A 15,007-nucleotide genomic window follows, 5' to 3' on the forward strand; every position below is an offset into this window, starting at 1 on the left:
CTGTCATCCCCTTCTCCTTCCGCCTTCAATCTTTCTCAACATCAGGGTCTTTTTCAGTGAGTCGGCTCTTCACATAAGGTGGCCAAAGTCTTGGAGCTTCAGCATCAGTTCTTGCAATGGATATTCAGAGTTGATTTTCTTTAGGATTGACTGGCTTGATATCCTTGCTGTCCAAGGGACTCTCAAGAGTCTTCTCCAGCACCACAATTCAAAAACATCAATTCCTCTGTGCTCAGCTTTCTCTATGGCCCAAGTCTATGCCTACTAGAAAAATCATAGCTTTGACTATACAGGCCTTTGTAGGCAAAGTGATGTCTGTGCTTTTCAATATCCTTTCTAGGTTTCTCAATGTCTTCCTTCCAAGGAGCAAGTGTCTTTTAATTTCATGGCTGCAATCACTGTCTGTAGTGATTTTAGAGCTCAAGAAAATGAAATCTGTCACTACTTTCATTTGTTTCCTCTATTTGCCATGAAGTGATGAGACAGGATGACGTGATCTTAGTTTTTTTTAATGTTGCTTTACAAGCCAGCCTTTCATTCTTTTATTTCACCCTCAAGAGGCTCTTTAGTTTCTCTTTGATTTCTGTCAGCAAAGTGTTATTATCTACATATCTGATGTTGTTGATATTTCTCCTGGAAGTCTTGACTCCAGCTTGGAATTCATCCAGCCCAGCATCTTTCATGATGTACTCAGCATAGAAGTTAAATAAGCAGGGTGACAACATATTGCCTTGTCATACTCCTTTCCCAATTTTGAACCAGTCAGTTGTTCTGTGTCCGGTTCTAACTGTGGTTTCTTGACTCACATACAGGTTTCTTAGGAGACAGGTAAGGTAGTCTGGTACTCCCATTTCTTTAAGAATTTTCCACAGTTTGTGTGATCCATACAGTCAAAGCCTTTAGTGTATTCAATTCATAAGTAGATGTTTTTCTGGAATTCCCTAGCTATCATCCATGACCTAACAAATGTTGGCAATTTGATCTCTGGTTCTTCTGCCTATTCTAAACCCAGCTTGTTCATCTGGAAGTTCCTGGTTTATGTACTACTGATGCATAGTTTGAAGGACTTGGAGCATAATTTTGCTAGCATGTGACATGAGCACTATTGTACCATAATTTGAACATTCTTTGGATTGCCCTTCTTTGGGCATATTTTACATATTTTACATATTTTACACATAAATTGCTTTTCGTTGTCTTTACTTGTAAGGTGTCAAAGGTGGGACCCACTCCTGAATCTTCTTTCTAGTGGTGGAATAAGGTACGTACTGTTGTGGAGTGCCACTCAGATTGAATTTATGGTTTGTCCAAATGAATTTACGAGCAGTAGGTGGTTTTACTGTTGGAGGATCATCAGTCATACAGTGAAGCCAACAATGCCATTCAGGGGGCACCATGCTTCCATCCACATCCCAGAATGTGTTTTTGCCATTCATTTCAGTAGTATATATAACCCATCGGTGTCGGCCAAAAAACTGCTTGTTGTCTTCATAGTATTTATTTTCCATATTTGAAATGAAAACTGACACTTTCTAGTCCTGTGGCCTTGCTGACATACTGAGTGCAGCATTTTAATAGCATCATCTTTTAGGATTTTAAATAGCTCAACTGGAATTCCATCACCTCCACTGACTTTGTTCATAGTAATTCTTCCTAAGGCCCACTTGATTTCATACTCCAGGATAACCATTGTGGTTATCTAGGTAATTAAGACCTTTCTTGTACATTCTTCTGTGTCTTCTTGCTAACTCTTCTTAATCTCTTCTGCTTCTGTTAGATCTGTTAGGTAGGTAAAATAGGGAAAAGGAGTCCAAAATGGCGGTGGCTAAAAGACAAGGAAGGGAAAAGCTCCCGAAAATAGAACAAAGGTCCGGGGACCAGAGTGAGGACCTCAGGTAAAACAAACAACACTCCTGGCAGGCCCAATTTACATAGGACAGGCCCAGGGAGAGATAGACATATAAAAAGAGGAGCCAAACCTAGCTCTCCCTCTCTCTCCTGCACGCTGGGGTGTTCTTCTCTTTGCATCATTGGATTGACGTGCCCTCACACCTCAAAGATGGATTTTCCTGCCATCTTCTAAATAAAATAGAGCTGTAACACTGAGCTGTAACACTGATTTGTCTAAGAGCTATAACATGGTCCGTTCGAGACCTGAGAGCTATAACACTGTCCAAGACCCGAGAGCTGTGACATGTTGAGGGGCTTTAATGTCCGTCACTCCAAATCTTTGTTGTGATGAGACAAAAACGGAAGACCATATACTCGCCTGACAGATCCTTACCATTTCTGTCTTTTATTGTGCCCATCCTTGCATGAAATATTACTTCGATATCTCTAGTTTTCTTGAAGCGATCTCTAGTCTTTGCCATTCTATTTTTTCCCCCTCTATTTCTTTGCATTGTTCGTTAAGAAGGGCTTCTTATCTGTCCTTGCTATTCTCTGGAATTCTGCCTTCAGTTGGTAACTACCATATCCTTGAAAGTGTGTGTGATAGCATGAGGGTACTGGTGAACCAGGTGGCACGGGACCGATCCACATGGAGCTGGATTTGTAATTAGGAGGAAGGTAAGACTGATGCATGTACATTTTTTTATTAAGCAGACATTTTTGTGCACCTGTACTGCTCTGCATGATGGGGATTTCGCAGTTTATAAAACAGACTAAACAGATGATGGTGTTTGCATTGTAGGGAGTTGGTAGGATGAAAAACTGAATGTCCCCTACCACATGGGGATAGGGTTTGTGGAGAAAACTAACCTATAAAGGCTACCACGGAGAACAGGACAGAGGATGTTTTGATTTTCAATAGGGTGATTAGGAATTTACATTTGAAAAAGACTTGAAGAATGTGAGGAAACCAACAGCAAGTAAAAGATTCTAGGTTGGGCAGAAAAAAGCAAACACAAAAACTCAAGATGTAGAACTTGGAAATTCTGGAAAAACAAGGTGAACATAATAACTAGACTTGAGTGGGTGAAAGGAAGTCTAAGTGGGATATGATTCAGAAGGGGCCAGATCACGAGACTCTTTGGACATTTTAGGACTTTGGGTTTTACTAAGTTAGGGAGTCTCTGGAAGGTGTTGCTAAGAAGAGGGATCTGATGATCTGATCTAATATGATCTAACTCCACAGTTTTTATGATTTCATGGCCTGTTGTGTTGAGAAAAACCTTGCCTTTCTCCCAACCCCCTACTGACAGCCTAATATAGGAAACACAGAGACCAATGATGGTATCTTAGAGAGTCATAGCTGTAGATATAGACATGGCAGATCTGGATCTGTTTTTATGATCAAGTTGATAGTGTTCATTGCTGGATTTGTTATTGGACAGGAAAGAAAGAGCAGACTCAAAGATAATGGCAAGGTTGATAGGTAGACCCGAAGAAATGAGAATTTGAGGTTGACTGAGATAGGAAAAGCTGGTGGACAAGCTTTTGAGAGGCATATTATGAAGAGTTTAATCTGAGGCGTGTTAAGTTTTAGCTGTGGGTTTTCCATCAAAGTGAAGATGTAAAGTAAATATCGGGCATATATTTCAATAGGCTGGTATTTAGGGGAAAGATCAGGGTTGGAGATAAACAGGCACACCTCCTTTTATTGAACTTTGCTTTATTGCACTTCACAGACATTGGATTTTTGTAGGAATTGAAGGCTTGTGGCAACCCTGCCTACAGCAAATCTATCAGGACCATTTTTTTTCTAATAGCATGTGCTTACTTCCTATCTCAGTGTCACATTTTTGTAATTCTTGCAATATTTCAGATTTTTTCATTATTATTATATTCATTATGCTGACGTTACTGTTATAATTGTTTGGGAGCACCATGAACCATGCCCATATAAGACAGCAAATTTAACTGATAAATGTGTGTGTTCTGACTATTCCACTGACCATTGAGTTCCCTCTCCTTAGGCCTCCCTATTTCTGAGATACAAGAATATTGAAATTAGGCTCATTACAATAATCCTATAATGGTCTCTAAGTGTTCAAGTACAAGGAAGGGTAATATATCTCTCATTTTAAATCAAAAGCTAGAAATGATTAAGCTTAATTAGGAAGGCATGTCAAAAGCTGCAACAGGCCAAAAGCTAGGCTTCTTGTGCCAAACAGTCAAGTTGTGCATATAAAGGAAAATTTCCTGAAGGAAATCAAAAGTGCTACTCCAGTGAGCACACAAATCATAAGATAAATAGCTTTACTATTGCTATGCAGAAAGTTTTAGTGGTCTAGATAGAATATCAAACCAGCCACAACCATCCCTTAAGTCACAGCATAACCCAAAGCAAGGCCTTAGTTCTCTTCAATTCTACAAAGTTTGAGAGAGTTGAGGGAACTATATAAGAAAAGGTTGAAACTAGCAGAGGTTGGTTCCTGAAGTTTAAGGAAATAAACTGTCTCTATAACATCAAATGGCAAGGTGAAACAGCAAGTGCTGATGAAGAAACCACAGCAAGGTATCCAGAAGTTCCAGCTAAGGCCATTAACAAAGGTGGCTATAGTAAACAACAGGTTTTCAATGCAGACAAAATATCCTTCTATTGGAAGATGCTATCTAGGATTTTCATAGCCAGAAAGGAGATGTCAATGCCGAGCTTCAAAACTTCAAAGGAAAGATTGACTTTCTTATTAGTGGCCAATGCACTGGTGACTAGGTTGAAGCATGGTTTGTAGGATATTTGAAAATTCTAGGGCCCTTAAGAATTATGCTAAATCTACTCTGCCTGTAGTCTATAAGTGGAACAGCAAAGTTTGAATGACACTATCTGTTGACAGCATGATTTGCTTAATATTTTAAGCCCATTATTGAGACCTAATGCTCAGAAAAAAATAATTGCTTTCAAAGTATGACTCCTTTTTGACAATAAACCTGGACACTCAGGACGTCTGCTGAAGATGCTTAATGAAATTAATGTTGTTTTCATGCCTGCTAACAAAACACCCATTTTGCAACCCATGGGTCAATGAGTAATTTTTACTTTCAAGTCTTCTTATTATTTAATAAATACATTTTGTATTTATGTTGTCATAACTAGTGATTCCTCTGGTAGATCTGGGCAAAGTAAACTGAAAAAATTCTAGGAATCATCATTCTAGCTGCCATAAAGAACATTTGTTATTCATGGTAAGAGGTGACAATATCAATATTAACAGGAGTTTGAAAGCAGTTAATTCCAGTCCTCATGCATGACTTTGAAGGGTTCAAGACTTCAGCAGAGGAATTAACTGCAGATGTGTTAGAAATGGCAAGAAACTAGAACTAGAAATGGAGCCTGAAAAAGTGACTGAATTGCTACAGTATCATGTTAAAACTTGAATAGATTAGGGATTGCTTTTTATGAATAAGCGAAGCAATTGGTTTCTTGAGATGGAAACTTTTCCTGGTGAAGATGCTGTGAAGACTGTTGAAATGACAGCAAATAGTTTAGACTATTACATAAACAGTTGCTTAAGCAGAGAGAAGGTTTGAGAGGATTGACTCCAACTTTGAAGGACGTTCTTCTGTGTATAAAATGCTATCAAACAGCATTGCATGCTATGCAGAAATTGTTCATGAAATGAAGATTTGGCAAACTTCATTGTTGCTTTAAGAAATTGCCACAATCACCCCAACCTTCAGCTGCTGCTGCTACTGCTGCTAAGTCGCTTCAGTCGTGTCCGACTCTGTGCGACCCCATAGACGGAAGCCCACCAGGCTTCCCCGTCCCTGGGATTCTCCAGGCAAGAACACTGGAGTGGGTTGCCATTTCCTTCTCCAATGCATGAAAGTGAAAAGTGAAAAGGAAGTTGCTCAGTTGTGTCCAACTCTTAGCGACCCCATGGACTACAGCCCACCAGGCTCCTCCATCCATGGGATTTTCCAGGCAAGAGTACTGGAGTGGGGCGCCATTGTCTTCTCGGAAACTTCAGCTACTACTACCACCCTAATCAATCAGTAGCCATCAATATTGAGGCAATATCCTTTACCAGAAAAAAAGATTGTGACTTGGGGAAGAGTCAAGTAATTGTTAGCATTTTTTAGCAGTAAATTATCTTTTAATTAAGGTATATACATTTTTAGTCATAATGTTTATGCCCACTTAATAAACTACAGTATAGTATAAGCATAATTTTTATAATTACTGTGCAACCAAAAATCTGTGTGCTTTCCTTTATTGCAACATTTGCTTTATTTCCATGATCTGAATCAAACCCCACAATATCTTTGAGTTATGTCTATACATTAAGTGGTGTCATTTCAGTGGTATTTAAAGCCATAAGACTGAATGGGGACACCAAGAGAGTGAGTATGAGTAGAGATGAAGGAGTCCCTGGATTTGCCCTTGAGGAATTCTAAAGATACAAGTAAAGGGAGAAGCGGTAGGACAAAAAAGCAGACTGAGAAGGAGTGGGAATATTAATAGAAAGAAAATAATTTTGTTCTATAAGCAACTAGGAGGTAGAAGCGATGATAGGAAGTTGTGCAAATTACATGCCAACTGCTTTTTCTTTATCAGAAAACAGGAAACGAGGTTAGCAAATGAAGGAAAATAAAGGTTTTTCAGGTTTGAGGAGAGAGGAAAATATAAGATACATTCTTTTAAGAAAGTAAGAAAGTAAGCACATAGGTGATATTCTTTTAAAAAAGTAAGTGGATAAGGCAATGCAGTGTTACTGCTGGAAAGGCTTAAAAGCTGCTTCAGTTTTGTGAGCAAGATTTAAATCAAAGCCAGTCAGCATGATTGTGCTTTTTTCTCTAGTGGTGTTAATCTGCATGCATGCAGGCAAGATATTCTGGTTATTGATTAGTACTGAACAAACCACTTCAATACTTAATGGCTTAAAATTGCAACAATGATTATTTTGCTCACAGATGTGAATTTTAAGCAGAGCTCAGAAAGTATGGCTCATCTCTGCTTCGTGCAGCATCAGCTTTGGTAGTTCACGTGGTGTGGAGGACCCATTGCGAAAGTGGCTTACTCAAGACTGGGAAGTGGGTGACTCCCGCCAGGATCCCAGTGGACCAGTATTGCTGGATCAGTAGTTCCTCTCCACGTAAGCTTTTCTACAGGATCACTTGGGCTTTCTCACAGCTTGGTAGCTGGTTTCCAAGAGCAAGTATTCCAAGAAATCTTGGGGAAAGATGCAAGGTGTCCTGTGGCCTGGTCTCAGAAGAACAGAAAAATGACACTTCTGTTGGGCAAGCAAACCACTCAGCTTCTCTCAAAGAAAGGGAAGAACATGGGGATCTCTTTACCACACACAGACTTAGCAGATGTTTGAGTTTAATCAGGTTTGAGGTTTTCCCAGATGAGTACTATGAGGAAGATTAAGACAAGAGTATATTCTCAGATTCTCAGGATAAATTATAATGGCAAATGGTGGAATTTAATAGAGGGAGGTAGGAAATAAACACAGAAGCAAGGTGATTGCCCATGAGAAATTGGTGGGATTCATGGCGTTTAGTTCCCAGTGAGGTGGAACAACTGTTGGAAAAGGATATTAATGGGATATAGCTAAGACATAGGATGTGATGGTTTTAGGGCTGGGTGCTTAAAATTTATATTGCAGATGGGTTCTAATGGTAATAACAAGTCTATATTATGATGATGGGTATCAATGGTTGATAAAAGAGGGAAATTTTTGTAAAGATAATAACATATAATGGAATGAGATTTGTGCTCTGAACTTTCAGGAGACTGAAATGAGAATTGTAAAGGGCAGAGAATATCTCTTGTGGGAGGAAGACATATCTGTGTCCTTAGTGTTGAACATCTATAAAGTAATGAAGTAGTGATGAAAAGAAATCATGTTTGAACTATTGACTGAATATGAGGCTAAATTCAAAACAAATTCAAAACAAAGAGTAAAAAAAAAAAAAGTACTTAATGTTCAAAATTTTAATTGACCAGGGAAATGGCAATGTAATTTTACAGCTATAAGGAACTTGGTAAGGAAAATTTTCTGGAATATGTGTAGTTTGAAAAGTTGTGCTGTTGTGGCAAAAATAAACCACTTCAAATTTGCAGTGTATTTATCAAAATTAACTGTGCACTGAGTTTTGATTTGCTTTAAATAAGCAAATTAGCTGCCTTAATTATTTTCCAAATAACATGGGGTAAATCCCCATGTTATTTGGAAAATAATTAAGGCATCTAATAAAAATCTGCTATATGAAAGATGTTATTTAGCTGATGTAGAGTAAATAAAAGTAAACTACATATATATTCTGATCAAGGAATTCCTAAGTGAAGGTATTTAAAAGGCATTTGGAGGTGTTCACATTTCATGTAAAAAAAAAAAAAAAAAAAGCAGCTATCCTACTATCTTGGAGAAGGAAATGGCAACCCACACCAGTAATTTGGAGAATTCCATGGACAGAGGAGCCTGGTGGGCTACAGTCCATAGAGGTCTCAAAGAGTCAGACTCAACTGAGTGACTAACACTTTCACTGGGCTTCCCTGTTAGCTCAGCTAGTAAAGATCTGCCTGCAAATCAGGAGACCTGGTTCGATCTCTGGGTCAGGACGATCCCCTGGAGAAGGGATAGGTTACCTACTCCGGTATTCTTGGGCTTCCCTGGTGGCTCAGACAGTAGAGAATCTGCCTGCAATGTGGGAAACCTGGGTTCGATCCCTGGGTTGGAAAAATCCTCTGGAGGAGGGCATGGCAACCTACTCCAATATTTTTGCCTGGAGAATCCCCATGGACAGAGGAGCCTGGTGGGCTACAGTTCATGGGGTCACAAAGAGTCGGACATGACTGTGTGACTAAGCACAGCATGCTATATATTATCAGATATAATATTATCAGATATTCAATACATATATTGTATTATATGTATATTATCAGATATTATTGGACATTCAACATAGTTTTCTTAGTGTATGCCAGGGATTATGTCATACACTGAATATAAAAAAACCAATACAATATTGTAAAGTAATTAACCTCCAATTAAAATAAATAAATTTATATTTAAAAAAAAAGCAGCACAAAGACAGATACAGTCTCTGCCCTCATGAAGCTTACAGTTTAATTAGGGAGGGGTATTTAATTATTTTCAAGATGCAATTATACACACACACACACAATACATATATAGGAGAGACAGAGAGTGTTGCCACTGCTTGCTTTATGGAATATGACCTTGTAGAAGAGGAAGAAAAGAGCTCTGAGAGAAATCAGAAATAAAGAGCACTTGCACAATCTGGTGGCAGGAAAGTCACAGTGGGCTGGAGGGATTGAAGGGGAGCAAGCAAGGCTGAGAGCAGGAAGCAGTGGTGATCCTGTTTCCAGAAGCCAAAGCAACTGGAAGGAGATAGACCTGAAAGGTCTTACAGTGCTTATCTTTAGATCAATGGGCAGTTACTGATTTGTCTTAATTATGGGTTGCTGCTGCTGCTGCTAAGTCGCTTCAGTCATGTCCGACTCTGTGCGACCCCATAGACGGCAGCCCACCAGGCTCCCCCATCCCTGGGAATCTCCAGGCAAGAACACTGGAGCGGGTTGCCATTTCCTTGTCCAATGCATGAAAGTGAAAAGTGAAAGTGAAGTCACTCAGTCCTGTCTGACTCTTAGCAGCCCCATGGACTGCAGTCTACCAGGCTCCTCTGTCCATGGGATTTGCCAGGCAAGAGTACTGGAGTGGGGTGCCATATAGTAATATTTGTTTTCAGTTAATATGTGAATTGAAAGGAATGAACAGAGAAAGAGTGAGATGGAAACATGGCCATAGCAATGGAAACAGAGTAGATGAGAAATGTTTACCAAAAATTAAAAAAAGTACTTCTGTAAGGATTGGTTATATCCCACTTAATTAGGTCTTAGTTATAGATGGATGCTTACCAAAAGTGTCTAAAATTGGAATTTTTCATTCATCTAAAATTTTGTCACTCTACATTCTACAATAGGTCAGCAAGATGTATAGGGCAATAAAAGTAGTAATTCTAAAAAAGATATATGAAAAAGAATGCCCATATAGATAAACTAAATTTGGTGTAAACCTAGCATGGAATGTTTTTGGAGTTTCCAAGCATGTTTCTATATAATAGGACAAAGGTATTAGGAACAAAGCAGATTTGTTGAGCATACAACTTAGTGATAATGCTCTGAGAATATGTTGCCTTGGGTATGAATAAAAACATTTAACAGTTTTTGAGTGCTTACTACAGTGACTACACTGCAAGGTAAGAATTTAGAACTTTTCAAGGATTTTGTTACTTAATTTTCATAGCAACCCAAGGCAGCAGGAACTGTTATGTTCTCTTTCCTACAAATAATAAACCAAGGTCCAAAAATGTTTTTTTGTTTCCTCAAAGTGACACAATTACTTGTAGTAAATCCTGAGTTCAGGAATTAGACCCAGGTAGTTTGACTTTCCTGTGTACATTGACATATTGGTTATAAGATGAGACATATGACTGTAGCAAAAGAAACTCATTCACACAGTGTTGTCTAATCCATAGCTACTTGCTTCCAGCCCTAGAAGTAGGAATGGAATTGTAACTTTTGGGGTGACAAAATACAGGTGCTCATGAGTTTCACCGGGTAATTCTTCATCTTGACTCTTGGAGATTTTAGTTATTTACATTTAGTTGTTTTGCTGTAAGGCTATGGATTGTGGTACCATGTAACAATGTGAGATTTTAAGTAGCATGTAAGTGGCATGTACTACCATCTTAATGTAACTATATACATTCTATTTTATAATGCAATTGACTGAAGGTTGTGGTGTTTTGGCTCATTTTTTAGCCAGCATAAATATACACTACTTACTTTTCCAGACTCTAGAGCAACATCAAATTAAAGTGTATTTCATTTTGTTTAGTTTCTCTGAAACTCCCTTGTTGCTATTAATAATCATTATTACCCTCTTAGCTCTATGATCAGCTAGTAAATTTCACCAGTTGATCAAATTGGGCAAGTGAAATAAATAGTAATCTTAGTTACGTTTACACTACTCGAAGCCCCACCATAAAGCACTATTCTTTCAACTCCTTAAGTCTGTACTGTGTGAGAAATTGTCCTCCATGTACCATTGCTGTATAATACATCTTTGAAAAACAAAACTCTGCAGCCTGTGCTTATATGCTAGCATAGGCTTTCAATGTATTTTCAGTATTATAACATTTAAAACACCAGTGCAAAGAAAAATTGCATAGAATATAGTTTTCCATTGTAAGAGCATATTCTAAGAAACTTTTAATATTAAGTGTAAAATGCAGCAAAATCTAAGAGTAGGTAACAGGAAGGAAACTGACACATTTAATATTAGGCTGGTGCTGAGGTAGATCCCTCTTGTAGTAGTATAGAGAACTGAAATACATTTGTACATCGAGATGATAATGCAAGATTACGTTGCTGGTTACTATAGCCACATGTACAAAGACATGAGACTTTAGAATAAATGGTCCGCCTTTATATAGAGAATCTGCCTGCAATGCAGGAGACTTGGGTTTGATCCCTGAGTTGGGAAGATCCCCTGGAGAAGGGAACATTACCCACGTTGGTACTCTGGCCTGGAGAATTCCATGGACTGTATAATCCATGGGGTTGCAGAGTTGGACATAACTGAGTGACTCTCATTTACTTAATATTTTAAAATATTGTATTGTAAAATATTGGTTTACCTCCTGCTCCCTCTGTAAGCCTTTGTTGGGTATAATCTTCAAGTATTTCTTTCCCAAAGTTATACACATTGTGGGGAACCTTCCACTTTCTCCCAACCATTTCTACTTAGCATCAACATCTGGTTTGTTTTAAAGGTACTGTCCATGGCTATTCAAGTGTAAAAATAACTATTTCTTTTTTTGTTCCTAAAATTGGAGGATAATTGTTTGACAAGGTTGTATTGGTTTCTGCCATACATCAACATGAATCAGCCATAGGTACATATATGTTCCCATCCTCTTGAATCTCCCTCCTGCTTTCCACTCCATCCCACCCATCTAGGTTGTCATGGAGCACCAGGTTGAGCTCTCTTTGTAAAAGTAACTATTTTATATCCAAGTGGTAACATAAGATAAAATCTTTTATACATTCAGAATATGTTTTTCCAGCACCAGCTAAATGTCCACTGAGTGTCTCATGACTGTCTCATGTCATGTTCACAATATATCTGTGAACAAAACAGACACAATCCATGTTCTTATGGAGTTTACACTCTAGTGGGACTACACATTTTTTAAAAAAAGGCAGAATAAGATACAGTATATCAGTGTAAATACTATAAAGTGCTGTAAAGAAAAATAAAATTAAGGGGACAGAAAATTAGGGGCTTTCTCCTTAGAAGAAAAGCTATGACCAACCTGCTGCTTCAGTCGTGTCCGACTCTGTGTGACCCCAGAGACGGCAGCCCACCAGGCTCCCCCGTCCCTGGGATTCTCCAAGCAAGAACACTGGAGCGTGTTGCCATTTCCTTCTCCAATGCATGAAAGTGAAAAGTGAAAGTGAAGTCGTTCAGTCGTGTCCGACTCTTTGCGACCCCATGGACTGCAGCCTACCAGGCTCCTCCATGTATGGGATTTTCCAGGCAAGAGTATGACCAACCTAGACAGTTAAAAAGCAGATACATTACTTTATCAACAAAGGTCCATCTAGTCAAAGGTATGGTTTTTCCAGTAGTCATGTATGAATGTGAGAGTTGGACTATAAAGAAAGCTGAGCCTTGAAGAATTGATGCTTCTGAAATGTGGTGTTGTAGAAGGCACTTGAGTCCCTTGGACTGCAAGGAGATCCAACCAGTCAATCATAAAGGAAATCAGTCCTGAATATTCATTGGAAGGACTGATGCTAAAGCTGAAACTCCAATACTTTGGCCACCTGATGTGAAGAACCGACTCACTGGAAAAGACTCTGATGCTGGGAAATTATGTTTCCAGTACATTCTCGAAATTCTATTTCTGGAAGCAGAGAGAGACTAAGGAAAGACTATGTACTCTAGCCAGAAAACCTCAGTTCAAATCTTGTTTCAGACACTCAGTCTCTGAGTGTGGCCTGGGTAAGCCACTTACCAGTCTGTGGTCACTTACCAGTCTGTGGCCTTTTCCCCTGATACGTGAAATACTCAAAACCATTCGCCTCAGGAATTTGTGCACAGGACTAAATGAGATGAAGCACTCAAAGTGCATCGCAATCTCCTTAGCAAACTGTAGACCATTTTTATAATTCCTCCTATTTTATAACCCTGACTCAGATGTCCAGGTATTTAATGATAGATTACCATACATGAGAGTGGTCAGATAATTTCTTGTTACTCAATTTAGTTTGCATTTCTAAACTGGCATTCTAGTTATAATATCTGCCTCACAAGCTTTATCTCCAAAGAACTGTACAGATTTGAAAAAGAAGAAACTGTATTTGAAAATCCTTGTCTGAAATGGTCTGCTAACATCTTTACAAACATCTTAGTTTGCATTTCTAAACTGGAATTCTAGTTATAATATCTGCCTTACAAGCTTTATCTGCAAAGCACTGTACAGATTCGAAAAAGAAGAAACTGTATTTGAAAATCCTTCTTGTCTGAAATGGTCTGCTAGCATCTTTACATCAGGATAAGTATCAGTTCAGTTCATTTCAGTTGCTCAGTCATGTCCGACTCTTTGTGACCCCATGAATCGCAGCACACCAGGCCTCCCTGTCCATCACCAACTCCCAAAGTTCACCCAAACTCATGTGCATCCAGTCAGTGATGCCATCCATCCATCTCATCTTCTGTTGTCCCCTTCTCCTCCTGTCCCCAATCCCTCCCAGCATCAGAGTCTTTTCCAATGAGTCAACTCTTCGCATGAGGTGGCCAAATTATTGGATTTCAGCCTCAGCATCTGTCCTTCCAGTGAACACCCAGGACTGGTCTCCTTTAGAATGGACTGGTTGGATCTCCTTGCAGTTCAAGGGACTCTCAAGAGTCTTCTCCAACACCACAGTTCAAAAGCATCAATGCTTTGGCACTCAGCTTTCTTCATAGTCCAAATTTCACATCCATACAGGACCACTGGAAAAACCATAGCCTTGACTAGATGAACCTTTGTTGGCAAAGTAATGTCTCTGCTTTTCAATATGCTATCTAGGTTGGTCATAACTTTCCTTCCAAGGAGTAAGCATCTTTTAATTTCATGGCTGCAGTCACCATCTGCAGTGATTTTGGAGCCCTCAAAAATAAAGTCTGACACTGTTTCCACTGTTTCCCCATCTATTTCCCTTGAAGTGATGGGACCAGATGCTATGATCTAAGTTTTCTGAAAGTTGAGCTTTAAGCCAATTTCTTCACTCTCCTCTTTCACTTTCATCGAGACTTTTTAGTTCCTCTTCACTTTCTACAATATGGGTGGTGTCATCTGCATATCTGAGGTTATTGATATTTCTCCCGGCAATCTTGATTCCAGCTTGTGCTTCTTCCAGCCCAGCATTTCTCATGATGTACTCTGCATAGAAGTTAAATAAGCGGGGTGACAATATACAGCTTTGACATACTCCTTTTCCTCTTTGGAACCAGTCTGTTATTCCATGTCCAGTTCTAACTGCTGCTTCCTGACCTGCATATAGGTTTCTCAAGTGGCAGGCCAGGTGGTCTGATATTCCCATCTCTTTCAGAATTTTCCACAGTTTATTGTGATCCATGCTGTCAAAGGCTTTGGCACAGTCAATAAAGCAGAAATAGATGTTTTTCTAGAACTCTCTTGCTTTTTCAATGATCCAACAGATGTTGGCAATTTGATCTCTGGTTCCTCTGCCTTTTCTAAAACCAGCTTGAACATCTGGAAATTCATGGTTCACGTATTGCTAAAGCCTTGCTTGGAGAATTTTGAGCATTACTTTACTAGCATGTGAGATGAGTGCAATTGTGTAGTAGTTTGAGCATTCTTTGGCATTGCCTTTCTTTGGGATTGGAATGAAAACTGACCTTTTCCAGTCCTGCGGCCACTGCTGCATTTTCCAAATTTGCTGGCATGTTGAGTGCAGCACTTTCATAGCATCATCTTTCAGGATTTGAAATAGCTCAACTGGAATTCCATCACCTCCACT

General features: G+C 39.1%; 1 pseudogene; it reads right to left on the reverse strand.

Moving 5' to 3' along the window:
- The window catches only part of LOC113900243, a 192,738-nt pseudogene extending 179,625 nt beyond the window's left edge, over positions 1 to 13,113 (reverse strand).
- Between the last annotated feature and the right edge of the window lie 1,894 nt (positions 13,114 to 15,007).

Source organism: Bos indicus x Bos taurus, chromosome 2 (genome assembly GCF_003369695.1).
Source record: "Bos indicus x Bos taurus breed Angus x Brahman F1 hybrid chromosome 2, Bos_hybrid_MaternalHap_v2.0, whole genome shotgun sequence".
Taxonomy (NCBI): Eukaryota; Metazoa; Chordata; class Mammalia; order Artiodactyla; family Bovidae; genus Bos; species Bos indicus x Bos taurus.